This window comes from Choloepus didactylus, chromosome 2 (assembly GCF_015220235.1).
Source record: "Choloepus didactylus isolate mChoDid1 chromosome 2, mChoDid1.pri, whole genome shotgun sequence".
NCBI lineage: Eukaryota > Metazoa > Chordata > Mammalia > Pilosa > Megalonychidae > Choloepus > Choloepus didactylus.
This window is the reverse complement of record NC_051308.1, coordinates 21,525,256-21,543,780: the sequence shown is the minus strand read 5'-3', so window position 1 is coordinate 21,543,780 and position 18,525 is coordinate 21,525,256. Positions and strand designations below refer to the sequence as shown.

The 18,525-nt window shown below is 43.3% G+C and overlaps 1 protein-coding gene across 7 annotated transcripts in view; it reads right to left on the bottom strand.

Annotated features, from left to right (window-relative positions):
- MTR (5-methyltetrahydrofolate-homocysteine methyltransferase) overlaps positions 1–18,525 on the bottom strand; it is a 145,255-nt gene that overhangs the window by 68,700 nt on the left and 58,030 nt on the right. The gene's annotated exons all lie outside the window — the stretch shown is intronic.

The following is an 18,525-nucleotide window of genomic DNA, read 5'->3' as shown; positions in this document are numbered from 1 at the left end:
TGCTTAGATTTCATAGAAATCCATATGCCAAACAGCTCCTCAACATTTATCAAATCATCTCAGCGGGAGAAACAGTTTAAAGATTCCTTTGTGTTTTCATCAGCACAACAGCTATACTGCTTCTGCAAAAATCTAATCTTATACACACATATATGGCATATTAATGGGCTTCTTAACAATATATGCATGTGATAAAAATACAAACACTACAAAAGGACAGGATAAAAAATAAGTGTTCCTCCTTCTCTGGAGCTGCCTGCAGGATTCTAATCTATCACCCTCAGTAACTTGGCCACTGCTTTCTTAAATATTCCTGCAATAACAGTCTATGTAAATATAAGGATATATATTTCTACTCCATCTCCCACCCACAACACTGGCTTATTAACATGAAATATTATACATTAATAAAAACAAACTACAGCTACAAACAACATAAATGAATCTTAAAAATGAGGTTGAATAAGAAAAAAAAAAAGCCACGACCCTAAGTCATAAATAAACATTCTTATTACTTCTCAAAATAGTGACCCTCCTAGTTGCTCTCCATCATGCTTAAAGCAAGGGCTATATCTCTAATGTCATTTCCTATCTTTTACCTCCTCATCTACTTCACTCCTACCATCCTGGGCCCTTTGATGATCCTGAAATCTGCCAAGGTTCCACTGCCTAGAACACACCATGGCATGGCTTTGCCCTTCACATCAATCAGGTCTCTGACCAAATGCCTCTTCATTAGAGAAGTCTTCTGTAATCACCCTCTCTAAACCAGCCCTACCTTCACCTTCCTGCCACCTCCATTCTCTATCCTCCTTCCCTGCTTTATCCTTCCTCAGAGTATCTCTCATTTACTGAAATTATGCTAATTTGGCAACTTGCGCTTTTTTTTTTTATAATTTGCTTTCTTATTTATCATTAATCTAACTTGTCTCTTCCAACTAGATTATCAGTCTTGCTATATTCCCAGTGCTTGTCACTGAGTATGTGCTCAATATTATTTGTGAATAAATGAATGAATGAATATGGCCATTACTCAAAAAATTTCTAAACTTTGTCTTGGAAACTGTCTTCAGATCAAATTCCCAACTCCAACATACAACGTAATCACCAAATTGCACTCTTGCGGGATACTGATTACGTGCTTCGACTTGGCGGGCCTGGGCCAGGGGACCAGATCCGCCCCTGGGGAGGGTGGTGGGCACGGGCGACAGCGCCCTCCACAGCCCCCCAGGCCTGGGAAAGTGAGGCCGGAGGCAGGCCCCATTTCCTCACCCAAAATACCACCGTTAGGGGAGGCTTGCCGGAGGGAACCGCCTTTTCCCCACCCCCTTATCTTGCCCGGACACTCCCCGTTGCCAGCGCAACTCCCATCACCACCGGTGCGCATACATTGTTGCCGGACACCGTTACAGGAGCAACTTTCGCCCCTTTTCAATCAACCTCCGCGCTCTCTCAGAACCAATCCAAGCCTTTAACCCCTACAGCTACCCTGCCCTCTAAACCGCCCGATATAAGCTTGTACTCTCCCCTAATAAAGTTCTCTCTCTCTTGGCTTCTTCACCCTCAAAGAACCATGTCCCGCCTGTTCCTTCTCGCCGCCCTCCTTGCACGCCTCCGCCGGGGACCGGGCCCAGTCCCCCGCCTCGCCCTCGCCTCCGGGAAAGAGCCCCCGCCGCCGGTACCCTCCGAGCAACGCCGAGAGCCGAGGGTTCAGCAACCGGCCGCCCCCCCCCCAGACGAATCAACTGCGACCGCAACTGGCGCCCAACGTGGGGCACCTGCAATTGGACGTCCTCTCCACGCAGCGGTCCAGTGACGCCACCCGCTCGCCCGGACACCTCTCCAGCTCCCCTTCTCCTCGCCTGCAAGGTAAGGGCCGCCTCTCCCTCGCCGCTCCGCGTCAGGGGCCGCCTCTCCCTCGCCGCTCCGGAGCCGCTCCTCCCTTCCCCAATTATCCCGGCTGCCTCTCGTCCTTTTCTTCTATAACCCCCATTCCTCCTAACGCTCTCCCTCTTTCCCTCCATTACTTTGCTGTAGTCCTTTGTATGTTTCTTTCTTTGTTTGGCGCCGTGTACCTCTTTGCAACCGCCCCCCCAGACTGCTCCAAAATGGCGAACTTCCTCCTTCTTCTTCCACTGAGGGGAGGAAGTGCTCTAGTGATGACGTCAGCCCTAAGCCGGGCTGGAAACCGCATGCGCTTTACCCCGCCCTTTCACAGGGCGGAGCTAGTCCGCCATCTTATGCCTTAGACCCCGCCCTTTCACAGGGCGGAGCTAGTCCGCCATCTTATGCCTTAGACCCCGCCCTTTCACAGGGCGGAGTTAGTCCGCCATCTTATGCCTTAGGCCCCGCCCTTTCACAGGGCGGAGCTGGTCCGCCATCTTATGCCTTAAGCCCCGCCCTTTCACAGGGTGGAGTTAGTCCGCCATCTTGTGCCTTAGACCCCGCCCTTTCACAGGGCGGGGCTGGTCCGCCATCTTGTGTCTTAGCCACGCCCACCACGCCGCCATCTTGCGACGCTTGGGGCCTCCCACTTCCGCCTTCCCCTTCGACAAGCTCCCCCTCGGAGCCGCTACCGGCAGCTGCCGCCGCTCCTCCCACCCTGCCGACTAACAACCCCTGGCTGCCTTCTACACCTCAAGGCAACCCTTAGGACAGCGCTGCCCCTACCCCCACTCCCGTGCCAGGCCCTCTACTTTTTTTTTCCGGCTTAGGAAAATTTGCCCCGCAGTGTGGCTCTAAATCAGCCTAGCTTCAGATCTAGTCACTCTGGCTGTTCATGTATTCGGAGAGCCGCCGGAAAAAATTGTTTGGCCCCTGGACGCAGGCCAAACCCGCCTGCTTATACGTGATAACCCGGACATGCAAATCCTCTTAGAAGGATTTCAGAGGGAATTCAGCTGCCACTATCCTAGCCATCGACTGTTACAGGGACTCGCCAAGCTTCCCTTCCGCAGCCCCTTCCATCTTTTCCCCTCCTCTGCACCCATCCCGGGTGCCACTACTGTCTTCACTGACGCCTCCAAAACCCGTTTCGCCTTCCTCTCTTATTCTCAGGACCACCCGGAACCCCGCCTATTCAGTTATGTCAACCTTCATTCAGTTCAAGTGGGGGAAATTCTGGCGGTGTCATACGCACTAAACGCCCACTGCAACCACCCAGTAAACATTTTCACAGATAGCCTCTACACGTATCAGGTCTGCCGAGTCCTCGCGTTTTCCACCTTTTTCCCGGGAGACTCGGCCATTGATAAAGCACTTTCTGACCTCAGAAGCATCCTGGAGCATCGACAGAATCCTTGGTTCATTAACCACATTCGTAGTCACTCAGGCCTTCCGGGGCCCCTGGCTAATGGCAATAGTATAATAAACCAAGCGGTCTCAGCTCAGAATACCCAAGCTATGCTAACCCACACGGCAGCCCCTCCGGGGGATGCTGTTAACCAGGCCAAGTTATTGCATTCCAGGTTTCACTTTTCGGCTACGTCGTTACATCATCTATGTGGCCTCCCCCTAGATACCTGTAAACATCTTGTCCGCAATTGCGCAACTTGTGCGCCCTTTGCGCCACTTGGCCCCCTGCAACCTCAGGGAGTCAACCCACGAGGCCTAAAACCCAATTCTAGATGGCAAATGGACGTAACTCACGTTCCGTCCTTTGGACGCCTCAAATATGTGCATGTAATAATTGACACCTTCTCGGCCATGTGTTATGCAGTCCCCCTTGCCGGGGAAACGGCCAAACACTGTATCAAGGCCCTAAGACAAGGAATTCTCTTCATGGGAGTTCCCTGGGACCTAAAAACGGACAATGGGCCTGCCTATCGCAGTGCCTCCTTTGCGGCCTTTCTTCAGTTATATAACATCACCCATCATTTCGGCATCCCCTATAATCCACAGGGACAAGCCATTGTGGAAGCAGTCCATCGCTGCTTAAAAACACAAATTGAAAAAGAAAGGGCAATGCTCCCCCAGGCAACTCCAGGGGACCTTATCATAGCAGCCCTTATTCACCTTAATCTACTCACATTCAATAAGGAAGGGCTTTCGCCCCTACATAAACATTGGGGGCCCTCGTATAGGCCCACCCAGGCCCCGATGGTTTACTGGAAGGACCCAGAGAATAATGCCTGGAAGGGTCCCTCCCCACTCCTCGCCCAGGGGCGCGGGTTTGCTTGTGTTTTCCCAGATGATGCAGCGCAACCAATCTGGATCCCAGAAAGGGCAATCCGGCCCGCCACCAGCAACCACGCGTCTAACGAGACGAGAACGCCATCGTCTTCGCAACCTGGTGCACCAGATGACAACAGTACACCTGGGCCTGGACCCCAGTCCGAGTGAACCCCCTTTTTCCACAGCCCTCAAACCGCACCTCAGCTCCAACCAGTCGCACCTCAGCTGCAAACAACGCATCGCCAACCCCACCACCCCAACCTTTTCTGCCCCCCTCTCGTTACTCCTCTCCCCTCCTCGACCTTATCCAAGCGGCCTTCACCTCAGTGAATTCCTCCAACCCCAATCTTCCCTCCTCTTGTTGGCTTTGCCTCTCCACTTCTTCCCCCCTGTATGAACCAATTGCCTCCAACCTCTCCTTTTCAGAAAACACAGAGAACAGCCCTTCGGAATGCAATTGGAATACCTCTGCCGTCCCTCTAACTTTTCATTCAGTCTCCTTTACAGGAAAGTGCATCCGTCCTCGCTCAAGTAACTCTCCCAGCCTCACAGCTTGTGCCAACTACTCCTCTCCCAGCAGCTCTGCCAAGTTTCTTATTCCCCACAACTCCTCCCAATGGCTGTGCTCCTCTACAGGACTTACCCCCTGCCTTAACGTGCAAACCATCAATATAACTAAAGAAACTTGCCTCCTAATTGTCCTTATCCCTAGGGTCCTATACCACAGCGAGGAAGACTTCTTCCTCCGCCTGGAAAGAACTGCAGCTCCTGCCCCTCTGCAAAAGCGAGAGCCCATCACCGCCCTCACAATTGCCTCCCTCCTAGGTCTTGCAGGCGCTGGCACCGAAATCGCTGCGCCAGCCAGTCAAGGCTCCGCCCTAACTCACCTCCGGGCGGCCGTTGACGAGGACATTCGTCACCTACAAAACGCTATTTCCCATCTTAAAAATTCTGTTAACTCCCTCTCTGAGGTAGTGCTCCAAAACCGCTGAGGTCTCGACCTTCTTCTCCTCAAAGAAGGAGGCCTTTGCGCCGCCCTAGGAGAAGAATGCTGTGTTTATGCCAATTCCACAGGTCTCGCCGAAGACAGCCTAAAGAAAGTCCGAGAGGGACTAGAACAGCGCAAAAGGGACCGTGAAGCTGCCAACTATTGGTCCCACATCTTTACCTCCCTTCTCCCTTACCTCCTCCCCCTCATAGGCCCCCTACTAATAATTATTCTAGCTCTCACCCTAGGACCCTGGGTTATCCGCAGACTTCGCCAACTTGCTAAAAGCCAGGCCAATACCAATGCTGTCCTCTCATCATTTGTGCAAGTCCAGTATCAACAACTTGCCTCCACTGAAGAAGCTAACCCTCCTCAGCGTCAACACCCTCGTCCATCCCGCAAGCAGCGAGGCCCTTGTCGAGCGCCCGGGCGCCACACCAACGTCAAGCTCCAACCTCGCTGAGCCACCGTCAACCCCTTTTCCCCTCCCCGGCCTCCCCCTTCCCTCATCCCTTAGCGGGCCTCTCCGGTAAGCTTCTTCCTTCAATTAGAACAGAAGGGGGAAATGCGGGATACTGATTACGTGCTTCGACTTGGCGGGCCTGGGCCAGGGGACCAGATCCGCCCCTGGGGAGGGTGGTGGGCACGGGCGACAGCGCCCTCCACAGCCCCCCAGGCCTGGGAAAGTGAGGCCGGAGGCAGGCCCCATTTCCTCACCCAAAATACCACCGTTAGGGGAGGCTTGCCGGAGGGAACCGCCTTTTCCCCACCCCCTTATCTTGCCCGGACACTCCCCGTTGCCAGTGCAACTCCCATCACCACCGGTGCGCATACATTGTTGCCGGACACCGTTACAGGAGCAACTTTCGCCCCTTTTCAATCAACCTCCGCGCTCTCTCAGAACCAATCCAAGCCTTTAACCCCTACAGCTACCCTGCCCTCTAAACCGCCCGATATAAGCTTGTACTCTCCCCTAATAAAGCTCTCTCTCTCTTGGCTTCTTCACCCTCAAAGAACCATGTCCCGCCTGTTCCTTCTCGCCGCCCTCCTTGCACGCCTCCGCCGGGGACCGGGCCCAGTCCCCCGCCTCGCCCTCGCCTCCGGGAAAGAGCCCCCGCCGCCGGTACCCTCCGAGCAACGCCGAGAGCCGAGGGTTCAGCAACCGGCCGCCCTCCCCCCAGACGAATCAACTGCGACCGCACACTCTGAAAGATTTCTGTTTGTATAAAAAACAATTTTACTCTGAATAAATGAATGCTATCATTAGTGAATACAAAAAAATAAGTCACAAATAGCAAATTGACCAAGATGGCAACGTAAGGCACTCCAGGCTGCCGTACCCGCCCCCTCCCTGCCCCTAAATCTTTGCACAACTAGCAAAAACTGGAAGAGTTATCTTCCTCAAAACTCCAGCACACAGTTAAAGGGTTGCAGTAAATGGACAAATGCCAAATTAAGAAATCCCAGCTTTAAAAACAACAGGAAAGACTACCTGGCACCCTTGTTGGTCCCACCCCCATCCCCTTCCCAGCACAGCTCATGTGGAGACAGGCTGGCTCCTATTGTAGGTTCCTGGTCCTAATTTGGAGGGAGCAGAGTAACCCCTATGCAAATACTCAGGTGTCTGCATGTTGTGGCCAATCTATCGAATGACAGCCTTAAAGATTGAACCAGGAAACTCTTCTCTGAAGGAGGATTTCTCATGATAAATCCTGAAGGCAAGAAGGCACAAGATATTTAAAGTGCTGAAAGAAAACAATTGGCAACCAAGAATTTTATATCCAGCAAAATATTCTTCCAAAGATGAGCAAGAGATTAAGACATTCCTAGGTAAATAAAACCTAAGAGAGCTCATCACCATAGAACTGCCATGAAGGCAATACTAAAGGAAATTGATCAGACTGAAAGGAAAGGACACTAGACAGTGGATCAAAGTGGCATAAAGAAATAAAGACACTGGCAAAAGTTTTGAAATGCAAATGCATAGAAGTAATGACAAATTTATTATTTTGGACATACTATATATAGAGACAATATGTAACATGTAAAACAAAAAGATGGGAGGACAGAAGGGTATAGGAACAGTGTTTGTGCATGCCGTTGAATTTAACATGATTATTATAGATTTAGAATGATAAATTTAAGCCCCACGGTAACCAAAGAAAATATATGAAAAATACACACAGAAGAAAATGAGAATGGACTAAAAATGGTAACAAAAAAATCAGACAAATATGAAAGTAGGCATTAACAGAAGAATTGAGGGACAAAAAAGGTAGGAGACTTACAAAGATCAGATAGCAAACTGGCAAATGTAACTCCTGCATTATTAGTAATTACCTTAAATGTAAATGGCTTAAACTCTCCAGTCAAAAGGCAGAGCTTGGCAAAATGGATAAAAAAGCATGACATAACACATGTTGTTGATAAGAGACTCACTTTAAATTCCAAGACACGAGTTGGTTGAAAATTAAAGGATGGAAAAAATATTCCATGCAAATAGCAATCAAAAGAAAAGCAGGAGTAGCTATACTAGTATTGGAGTTAAAATAGACTTTAAGTCAAAAACATGGAGCACAAAGAAGGTCTCTATACATGGACAAAAGGGTCAATTCAAAAAGAAAATGTGTCAATTATAAGTATATATGCATCTAACAGCAGAGCCCCAAAATATATGAAGCAAAAACTGACAGGTTTGAAGGGAGATACAGACAGTTCTATATTAATAGTAGGAAACTTAAATACATCACTTTCAATAACAGACAAAACATTCAGACAGAAGATCAGTAAGAAAACAGAAGACTTGAATGACACCATAGACTAACTAGACCTAATATACATACATACATATATATATATATGTGTGTAATCACTTCACCCAACATCTGCAGGATATACATTCTTCTCTAGTGTTCATGGGTCATTCTCCAAAACAGACCACATATTAGGTCACAAAAAAAAACCATATGTTAGGTCACAAAACAAATCTCAAAAAATTTAAAATTATTGAAATCACACAATGTATCATTTCAGACCACAATGGAATGAAGATAGAAATCAATAACAGAGGGAAAATTGGACAATTCACAAATACGTGGAAATTAAACAACACACTCTTAACCAATGGATCAAAGAAGAAATCACAAGGGAAATTACGATATTCTTTAGGTGAATGAAAATGAAAATATAACATTCTAAAACTTATGGGATGCAGCAAAGGAAGTGCTCAGTAGGTAAATTTATAGCTCTAAATGCTTACCTTAAAAAAAGGATCTTAATCTAAGACCTAACCTCACAACTGGAAGATCTAGAAAACCAGAGTAAACTAAACCCAAAATAGCCAGAGGAAGCAAAGAACAAAGATGAAAGCACAGATAAATGAAACAAAGAATAAAAAAAATATACAGAGAATCAATGAATGCAAAAGTTTGTTCTTTGAAAAAAATCAGTAAAATCGACAAATCTTTAGCTAGATTGACAAAGAAACACAGAGAAGACACAAATAACTAAAATCAGAAATGAAAGGGAAGACATTACTACTGAACCTACAGAAATAAAAAGGGTTATAAGAGGATACTATGAACAACTGTACACCAACAAATCAGATAACCTAGATGAAAAGGAAAATTTCCCAGTGACAAAACTACCTACATCATTTCAAAAGAAGGAAGAACTCAACAGATCGGTAACAAGTGAAAGGACTGAATCAGTAGAAAATAGGGATAAAAACTAAATGACAAATAGGGTGGGATGGGGGGGATGGTTTGGATGTTCTTTTTTTACTTTTATTCTTTATTCTTATTTTGATTCTTTCTGATGTAAGGAAAATGTTCGGAAATGGATTGTGGTGATGATGAATGCATAACTATATGATTGTACTGTGAACAGCTGATTGTATACCATGGATGATTGTATGGTGTGTGAATATATTTCAATAAAACTGAATTTAAAAAAAAAAAAGACTGAATCAGTCATCAAAACCTCTCAACAAGAAAAGCCCAGGATATACTGAATCGAGAGTTCAAAAATAAACCCTCACATCTATGGCCAATTGATTTTTGACAAGGGTGCCAAGTCCACTCAATGGGAGAAGAAGAGTCTCTTCAACAAATGGTGCTGGGAAAACTGGATGTCCATATGCAAAAGAATGAAGGTGGACCCCTACCATACCAGACACAAAAATTCACTCCAAATGGATCAGAAAACTTAAGTATAAGAGCCAAACTCCTAGAAAAAATGCAAAGGGAAGCATCATAAGGACCTTGAATTAAGCAATGATTTCGTAGACTTTACACCAAAAGCATGAACAACAAAAGAAAAAAAACAGATAAATGGGACTTCATCAAAATTAAAAACATCAAAGGACTGCATCAGAGGACTTAATCATGAAAGTAAAAAGACAACCTACAAAATGGGAGAAAATATTTGGAAAACACATATCTGATAGGGATTTAATACTCAGAAAATATAAAGAAATCCTAGAACTCAACTACAAAAAGACAACAACAAAAAGAAACAATTAAAAAACAGGCAAAAGACTTGGATAGACATAAGATGCTCAACATCATTAGCCATTAGGAAAATGCAAATCAAAATCACAATGAGATACCACTTCACACCCATTAGAATGACTACCATTATGTAAAAAACAGAAAATAACAAGTATTGAAGAGAATGTGGAGAAATAGGAACACCAGTTCATTTTTGGTAGCAATGTAAAATGCTGCAGCCACTGTGGAAAACTGGCGATTTCTCAGAAAGTATAGAATTATGACATTACCTGACAATCCTCCTTCGAAGTATATATCCAAAATAATTGAAAGCAGGGACTTGAACATATATTTGTACACCATGTTCATCGCAGCACTATTAACAAGAGTCAAAAGGTAGAAGCATCCCAAATACCCATCATTAGATGAATGGATAAACAAAATGTGGCATATATGTACATTGGATTGTGAAAAGGAATAAAGTTCTGATACATGCAACAATGTGGATACACCCTGAAAACATCATGTTGAGCGAAATAAGAAGACATAAATGGACAAATATGGTATGATCTCACAACATGAAATAATTAGAATAAGCAAATTCATAGTGTCCGAAATTAGAATACAGGTTACCAGGGGCCACAGTGGGGTAGGAAAAAAGAAAAAAGGCACATACAATTCTGAAGGGCAATTCTAAGTAAATGTCACAAATATTCCTGAAAAATGGCCAACACCACTGAAACATGCATAGCAGTTTTCCAAACCGACTACTTTGAAGGTAGATGTAAACAGTAAGTTAGTTAACGAAGCACTCCCTGACCTCCAAAGAGAACTCTCTGGCAAACTCAGAGGGGAAGAGGAGGAGGGATACTGACACAGCCCAGGGATGGCCTTAGACCACTGCCCTCTAGAGTGAAAGGAGTGGTGGAGAAATTATGAAAAGAACTCACTCTTAAATCTATTATTTTGACCATTTACCTACTTTTGTACTCATTATCAACTCTTTGTTGTTTCTTTAATCTCTCTCTGCCTCCTGCCACAGGTGGGGTTTTCACCTCTATTTGGGAAGTGTCCCCATGACTGAGCAGGCTAAGGGGTCTAACAAAGGCAAAACATGGAGTCTGCTTTGCAGTACCTCTGCTCCAGGCTTTACTGAAGGTGGCAAGCTCTCATTTTCCTTACGGTAATTTCTTAAAATAACTTACTTCCTCTTCCTTCAGTTTGCGTGATAAAGTTAAGACCAATATATAGGCCCAGAAGAACGCGGACCAGAGCAGATAACCCAGAGCTGCCTTGAGTCTTAACTTTAATTTACCCTTCCTCAGAGGCTCAAACAGAGTTTATGGCCCAGCTAGGCTAATATGAGAGAAGGCATGGGCATTTGCAGCCAATATCCCAGCTACCATGCCATTTCTTGATAACTTAATTTGGTTGGTAGATCAACAATCCAAGTTCTTAGCCATTTCTCTCTCTGAACAATGACTGATGGTTGACAGAGTTTGTCATACAGCTGCAAATCAGAAGACAAAATATAAATGGAACAAGCAGGACCCTGTCTTCACAGGACAGGAATTCATTTCTAGGGTCAGAAGAGAATTGTAAAATAAAAGCTCCGTAAGGGTAACACCCTTGACAAAATTCTTCTCTCAGCACCCGGTATGGTACTCCTCACATTAAAGACAACTACTGTTTGTTGAATAAACAGATGAATCTCAGAATGAACAGAACTTTAGTATACAGACCTTTGTCGGTAGCCAGTCAGATCATGTTAGATTTTCCAAGGTTCTTTTGGTCTTGTTTCTCAGCCAGAGCTGGAGATAAACATACTAGAAGGCCTAAATCATGCTTGTGGAGTCCACAGTCCAGAATACAGGCTCAGTGAAAGAACAGAATGGGGGCTTTACTATATCAGAAAGAATTCCAAACTCTGGTTGCACATTACAATAGCCTGGGGGGCTTTTTCTGTTTGCTTCTTAATACTAATATCTGAACCTCACTACAGACCAATTAAATCTGAGTTGAGATTAGACCTGAGCAATGGTATTTTTTAAAAAAGTCCCTCAGTAATTCTAATAAGTAGCCAGGATGGGCCTAGGGACACTGGAGGACCTGCTACTATAGAGTTTTTTTAAAAAAAAGTATGGAAAAAAAGTCCAAAACCACTGATTTATCTTTACATTTTACATATGTGCCTTTTAGATCCTGAAGGAAATAAAAAGTGGGGTTACAAATCAAAAAGACAATAGTACTGGCATTTATATTTACCTGTTGTTACCCTTATTAGAGATCTTTATTTCTTTATAAAACTTCAACCTTACTGTCTACATCCTTTCCTTTCAACCTACAGAATTCTCTTTAGCATCTCTTGTAAGGCCAGTCTAGTGGTGGATGAACTACTTCAGTTTTTGTTTACCTGGAATGTCTTAATCTCTCCCCCATTTTTGAAAGACAGTTTTGACAGATACAGAATTCTTAGTTGGCAATTTTTTAACTTCCTACACTTTAAATATGTCAGTCCACTGCCTTCTTGCCTCCATGGTTTCCAGTGAGAAACTGGCACTTAATCTTATTCCAGCTCCCTTGTATGTGAATGCTGCTTCTCTTGCAGCTTTTGGAATTCTCTATCTCTAGCATTCAAAAATTTTATTATAATATGCCACAGCATGGTCTATTTGGTTTTACCCTGTTTGGAATTCACTGAGCTTGTTGGATGTGTATATTCATGTCTTTTGTTAAATTTGGGAAGGCGTCAGCCATTATTTTTCTGAATATTCTCTCTGCTACAACGCATATATTGGTAAGCTTGATGGTACCTCACAGGTTCCTAAGGATCTGTTCATTTTCTCTTCATTCTTTCTTCTTTCTGCTCCTCAGACTAAATGATTTCAAATGTCTTATCTTCACATTCTCTGATTCTTTCTCCTGCCAGTTGCAATCTGCTCTTAAAGCCTTCCAGGGAATTTTTAATTCCTGTTACTGAGATCTTCAGCTCTGTTTTCATAATTTCCATCTCGCTATTGATAGTCTCTTTGTGTTCATCTATCATTTTCCTGATTTCCTTTAGTTCTTTGCCCATGTTTTCCTTTAGCTCTTTGAATACATTTAGGACCATTTTTGCCTGGTATGTCCCATGTCTGGTTCTCTTCACTAATGGTGTCTAATGCTTTTATCTTCTCCTTTGACTGGGCCATTGCTCCCTATTTCTTTGTATGTTTTGAAACATTTTGTTGAAACCCAGACATTCTAGTATTTTAACGCATTATTACTGGAACTTAGACTCTGAGGCATCTGTTCCTTACGCTTGTAGCCAGCTAGTGGTATGGCAGAGCTTTCTTTGATTGCCAGGAGCTAACAAAAAAAAAAAAAGAGGAAGGCAAGAAAGAACACACCTTTTAGGGCTTATCCATACAGTGAGTTTAGAGAACAGCTCTAGGCTAAAGCACAGGGGTTTCTCCTGGCCCTTTTTGAGAATGCATCTTGTCTTGGGCATGTGCCTGTGTAGGGCCACCTATTCCCCCATTTACACAGTTCAGAATGTCCCCTCTTCCCTAGGAAAGAGTTTCCTCACAGTCCTGGGTACTGCACTGTGTATCATATCCTACAGTCCCAGACAACACAACGTCATTGCTCTCCCACAGAGTTCTACATTCGGGGCAAGTTCTAGGATGGCAAGTTTCTCAGGCTACAAACACACAGACTGGATAGACATACAGCTCCTGGTAGGTTCACAAGGGTTACTCTGCTTCCTCTGGAACTGGGACCAAGGATCCATGCTGGGAGTGCAGGCTGGTTCCATGCCCAGCCAGCGGGGGGTGAGGGAGGGGCCAGCCAGGCACCACAAGATCCTATGCTTTTAAGTTAGCCTTTTTCTTGATTTGGTGCTTGAGCTGTTACTACAGTTTTTTATGTGTTTTCTGGAACTTTAAGAAAGATATTTCTGCCAGTTCTTGCTGGTTGTGCAACACTTCTTTGGGGAGATGGAGCCCTCCAGTGTCTCACTCCTCCATCTTGATTGGGCCAGTATTTATAGTATTCTCAAACTGTTGAATTATTTTGTTTGGAAAATTTGCCAGAAATCAGAGTATTGGCTCAAAGGGTATGTACATTTTTATGGCTCTTGACAGGTATTACACTGTCTTTCAAAAGGAATGTACCATTTTATACTACAATCTTCAATGGATGATGCCTACTTACCCCTACTGTACCAGCACAAACTTGATCAATTTTCAAGTTTACTTTTACTAATTTAGTAGGGATGAAACACTACCTTAATAATGCTCTAATTTGCATTTCATTCATTACTAGCAAGTTTATTTATTTATTTTTCCCCAACATTTACTTTTCATTTGTGGTCACATTCAAATCTAAATTGAGAAAGCTTATTCACAAACAAGACTACACAGGGCTAACACACAAAGCATGATAATACAGGATTTGGAAAAGTGTATCAGTCTTAAACTAGGCAGAGTAGGGATCAAAACTTGGTTCTATCATGTCCTAGCAATTTGACCTTGGCTAACAGTAAAATGGGCATAACAGCTACCTCAGTTGATTGCTATGACTAAGTAAGTGAGCTAAACTCCGCTGACAGTTTTCAACCAAAGTATAAGTGAAGGTCACCTCTAAGGATTTTTAGAAATACTGATGCCAGGCTTCATCCTAGACCAAATGAAACAGAAACTCCATGGGTAGAGCCCAGGTATATCTATATTTAAAAAAAAAAAAAAAAAAAAAAAACAACTCTAGTGGTGAGAACCTTTCCCAGTCCAAGTTTTCTGCTTTACACTCATGGGTAAGCACCACAGAGAAGCAAAGTACATAAAATGCCATTCTCACTCTTGACCTTGATTCCTATTTCCCTGAAAAGCAGAGACAACCAGAAAATGTAATTAGCACATCTATCTATATTCTACTCTGCCTTCTCTCCTGTACTGTGAACAAACTGCCTGCGTTCCCAATCTAATGCCACTCCCCTCCACTCTTACACAGATCTCCATCACTCTCAACTAAGCAAGGTCAGGGGTCTAGCAACTGCCCCCTTTCTCTCCCACATCAGTTTCTTCCTCTCTACCAGATCATTCTCATCAGCTTAGAAAAACATGTTGTCACATCTTACACACACACACAAACACATCAGTTTTCCCTAACTGCATATCCCCTGCTGGTTTCCATCCTGTTTCTCTGCACCCCTTTACAGCAAAACTCCTCAAAAAAAGTTGCCTATACCTGCTACCTCCAATTCTTCTACTCTCTCTTGAACCTACTCTAATTAAGCTTTCATCTTCTTGGAAACAGTGTATCAAGATCACAAAGGATCCTATTTTTACATTCAATGGTAACTTCCTGGACCTCATTCTACTTGACCTATCTACAGCTCTTTAAACAATTGATCAAGCCCTCCTTGTTCTTCACTTGGATCCAGGACACCCTCTCTTCTGGTTCGCCTCCAAACAGGCTGTTTCTTCCCAATCCTTGTGCTGTTATCACCTATTCTCCCTAACCACTAAACACTGGGGTTTCAAGTCACACTCAGCCCTAGGATCTCTTCTCTACAGTCATTACTTTGGTGAGCTCAGCCAGCCTCACTGCTTTAAAAACCATCTAAACAGAAATAATTCTCAAATTTCTATCTTCAAGCCAGATCTTACACCTAAAATCCAGACTCATCTACACAACTGCACATTCAACATTCTGGATGTCCAACAGGCACGGCAAAAATACGTCCAAACCCAAACTTCATGACTGACTGACTCTACCTTAAAAATATATCTAGAAACAGATGGCTTTTCACATCCTCTATTGCTTCCACAATGGTCCTAGCCATCATCATCTCTTTGCTGGATTACAACAATAGTAAACTAAATAGTTCCGCCTTGCCCTACAGACCATTCTTCACAAAGAACCAGAGTGATTTTAAAACATAAGTTGGATCATGTTCCCTCCTCTGTTTAAAACTCTTCAGTGGATTGCCAGCTTATTTGGAGAGAAAGTCAAAGTCTTAACAATGGTCTACACGGCTCCACATGATTTGGCCTGCTACCTTTCTAACTTCATATCCTTCCTATCTCCTTCTCTCCTCTCTGCTCCAGCTACACCGGCCTCCCTTAGGGTATTTGTACCTGCCACTCCCTCTGCCCAGAACACTCTTCTCCCACGTTTTCACATGACTCATTCCCTCACCTCCTTCAGGTTTCTGCCAAAATCTGACTTTATCCATGAAGCCTTCCCTAACCATCTTATATAAAATATACCCACACTGTATAAAATCACCATCCTATATAAAATATACCCATGCTGGTATAAAATATACCCTCTCCACTGCACTCAACACCATCCAACATAACATATATTTATTTAGCTTTTGAATTTATTCTCTCTTTTTACCTTCCAAGAATATAAATCATACAAGGACAGGGACTTTGTTTTATTCCCTGTTGTCATCTCAGAGCTTAGAATAGGGCCTGGTATATACTTGGTGCTCAAAATATTTTTGAAGAAATGAAAGCAGATACTTGCACTCATTAAACAATTCAGTAACAGGTTGCTACATATATTTTTTAAAGGAAAATTAGATAACAAAAAAGAGCTAATAAAAAAAAAATAGAGAATTTGGAGGATAAATGTTGATGTAGGTACTTTTCCTACAAAATTCCAGAGCTGGAAAACAGGAGAGAAAAGATTAAAAAAAATTAAGCAACATGTCCAAAACATCCAATATTTGAATAATACATTTACCAAAGGAGAGAATAAAACGATTCAAGGAAACTTCCTACAACTGAAGGCCATGAGTTTTTGGATTAAAAGGGTTAATGAGTGCTCAGAAAGCAAGATGAAATTACACCCCACACCAAGGCTCATTATCCTGAGATTTCAGATCACGTTGGACATAGAAGATCTAAGAAGCATCCAAAGAAAGGAAAAATAAGTAGGCTTCACAAAAAGGATCGAATGTTAAATTAACACTGGACTTCTCACTATAACAATGAAAACCAAAAGACAACAGAGCAGTGCTATTCAGAAATCCTCTACATAGACAATTATCAATTAAGTGTGAAAGTAGAATAAAGCCATTTCCAGACATGCAAGGTTTCAAAAATATTTATCTTCCCTGTTTTCTTTCACAAGAAACTACCAGAGGATGAACTCCACTAAATAAGGGATTAAGCCAAGAATGAGGAGATCATGAGATATAAAAACCTAAAAGAAAGGCAAAAAGAATTCCCAAGTTAATGCTGAAGGGACATCTCAGTGACAACAGTGCCTTGGCCCTACGTGAGCCACCTCTAGATTAGAGCATGTCAGAAGAACTAAGAGGGAATTCTTAAAGTTGTTAAAATGACAGTCTACTTGATATGTTTAGACATACTTGATACTGGAGATTTAAACAACTAAAGAATAGTTTGGGGGTGTGTTCTGGTTTCAAAATGGCTTTCTCCCAGGACATTCCTCTCTAGGCTGCAGTTCCTCAAAAATGTCACTCTTAGTTGCACTTGGGGTATTTGTCCTCTCTTAGCTTCTCCAGAGCAAGAGTCTGCTTTCAACAGCTGTCTTCAAACTGTCTCTCATCTGCAGCTCCTGTGCTTTCTTCAAAGTGTCCCTCTTGGCTGTAGCAAGCTCGCTCCTTCTGTCTGAGCTTATATACTGCTCCAGTAATCAAGACCCACCCTGAATGGGTGGGACCACACCTCCATGGAAATTATCTCATCAGAGTTATCACCTACAGTTGCGTGGGTCACATCGCCATGAAAATACTCGAAGGATTCCAATCTAATCAGCACTAAAACGTCTGCCCCACAAGATTGCATCAAATTACATGGCTTTTTCTGGGAGACATAATACCTTCAAACTGGCACAGGGTGAAATATATAGGAAACAAAAAGGTAATTATTAACTTCATGGAAAATATATAGGATATAGGAAAGGAAAAGTAATCATGGTATACTACATGGCTCAGCTTTCACATTCTTTAATAATGTAAACACTGAAAATAGTTATACCCAAAATTAACTACATGGGGAGGACAGGTTGGAAAAAATAAAGATGTCTGAGGTAGCATTGGATGATAGTGAACAAAGCTAAATCCCTAACTACTATAGGAAGTCAATAGATAATAACCAAAACTGGAATTTGAAGAAAAGGCGGTAAATGCTAAAAGAATCAATTAAGAAAAGTGGAAAGTGGTTGCCTCTGGGAATCTGGAAAGGGAAAGGGAGCTAGGGGGTTTCTGTTTTTCATAAGCCTTACAGAACTATTTCACTCTTTCTCTGCTAATATACTTTGATAAAAATAAAAATGAAATCAAATGGTCCCAGCAGGCTATGTGAATATATCTCTATAAAACTGTAGAAAAAAACTATAAATAGGAGTAAAAGTGCTGGAGAATATATGGAGAGAGAGATGTACCTATTTACTGTTGATGAGGAGGCAGAACGGCATAGCCTTTCTGGAGGTCACTGTAGTGGTTCCACAAGAAGCTAAGTATGTGGAGGCCATAAGGTCCTGCAACCTCATTATGGGGTATGTACTTGGAAGATCTGTGAGCAGAGACATGAATGGACATTTGCACACTGTTGTTTATGGAGGCAGTATTCATGATTTGCAGTGGGTGGAGGTGGCCTAAGGGTACATAGATTGAGGAACAGAACGGTGAACTGTGGTGTAAGCATACAATGGAACACTGAGCAACTACAAGAAGGAGTGAAGTTGTGAGACTCACAATGAGGTGAATGGATCCTGTAGACAGCATTTTGAGTGAAATACACCAGAAACAAAGGCAACACTATAATGCCTCACCAATATGGACTAATTACAACATGTAAACTCTGAACTGAATCTTAGAGCACAGCCTAAAAGGGAAACGATCATTGTACTGGT